This window comes from Cynoglossus semilaevis, chromosome 9 (genome assembly GCF_000523025.1).
Source record: "Cynoglossus semilaevis isolate Cse_v1.0 chromosome 9, Cse_v1.0, whole genome shotgun sequence".
In the NCBI taxonomy this organism is placed as follows: Eukaryota; Metazoa; Chordata; class Actinopteri; order Pleuronectiformes; family Cynoglossidae; genus Cynoglossus; species Cynoglossus semilaevis.
The window spans coordinates 3,536,777-3,538,081 of record NC_024315.1 but is presented as its reverse complement, the minus strand read 5'-3'; the positions used below and the strand labels follow the sequence as shown (position 1 = coordinate 3,538,081).

General features: G+C 44.1%; 1 protein-coding gene across 1 annotated transcript in view; it reads left to right on the top strand.

The window, feature by feature from the left end:
* The window catches only part of cacng2b (calcium channel, voltage-dependent, gamma subunit 2b), a 46,149-nt gene that overhangs the window by 20,427 nt on the left and 24,417 nt on the right, over positions 1 to 1,305 (top strand). The gene's annotated exons all lie outside the window — the stretch shown is intronic.

The window sequence follows — 1,305 nt, the reverse complement described above, 5'->3', positions numbered from 1 at the left end:
CGGTTGTATTTACGTCTGTCGTTTTTTCGGATTCTGTCCTCGCATCGACGTGATTGGCCGAAGTCGACGTCCCCTCGGGGGAGGTGTCCAAAAGTCGAAAGTGTGTTTTTTTCTTCCATGCGTGCCCTAATGCACTCGTTACCCCTGATTGGCTGACGCTCGGTCCTAACTGATGGTCAGAATCACTTCATAAAATGAAGTAAAAGTAAAAAGAAAAGACAGAAAATAGCTCTGGAAAAACACAGTAACGCAGACGGACGGACGGACGGGGTAACGGAGGACGAGGTGTAACAAAAATGAATGAAGGAGGAGAAAATAAGGAGGAGTGAGATAACGTGAAGGAGGAACATTAGAGAAGGGTAACGGTGAGGAGAAAACTGTCCTCAGAAGAGCAGTACTCAGACGTGGGGGGGCTGGAGGGGGGTGGGGTGACGACTGACATGTCTGTGAGGATTCCTGTCTTTATGCTGTTGACGCAGCGGGACAGATCAAAAGTCCTGACGCTGTCGTAACAGTAAACAACACTTTCATCTTGTTTAAGTCCAGAGCGTTTGGGCTTTTTTTTTTTTTTCTTTGTGTGTAAACCTCATCCATCACCAGCTCCTGTTACCAGGTTTGACCAATCGTCTCATCTGTCACCATCAATAACCTCTGAGCTGCTATTGGACGGTCCGATCGTGAGGCTAGTTGTGTGCGATCAGCTTTCACTGTTTGTTTGTTTTGGTTTGTGTTTGATCTTTTGGCTAAAATCATCGTCTGAAAAGCTAAAAAAAAAAACTATGAAAATCCAGATATAATCAGTTATTAATGGTTTTATGTTGAGCGTTTTCTCTGAGTTTAAACACCGTACGTTTAAATGAAGTGACCTTGGTTGACCTTAGTAGGCTAACATACGACCCCTTATTTATTTTAGCACTAATTTAGACAGTTATTCACTCACAGATGAGGATTTGATTTTGCAAAATAAAAGGATAAATATTGGTGTTGAGTGTCATTGGTGTGGAACCCCAGGGTTCACCTCCTGGGCAGGTTCGAATCCCGGTCAGGGCGGTTGGTACCTTCCAGTGGACGCACCACCTGCAGGAAGGTTTGGTACGGTGCAGTGTGATTTGGGTGGCGACTGTTGCCCCCGTGACCCGGTAACGGATAAACGGATGAAAATGGATGGATGGATAAATATTGGTGTTGATGACATTTTTTTTTTATTGCTCAGTCGTCACATTATTTCACTGATTATTGTGATTATTTTCAGTGTAGAAACGCAGTGAACAGACCTGGCAGCAGAAAGAGTCATTATCTTCAGAG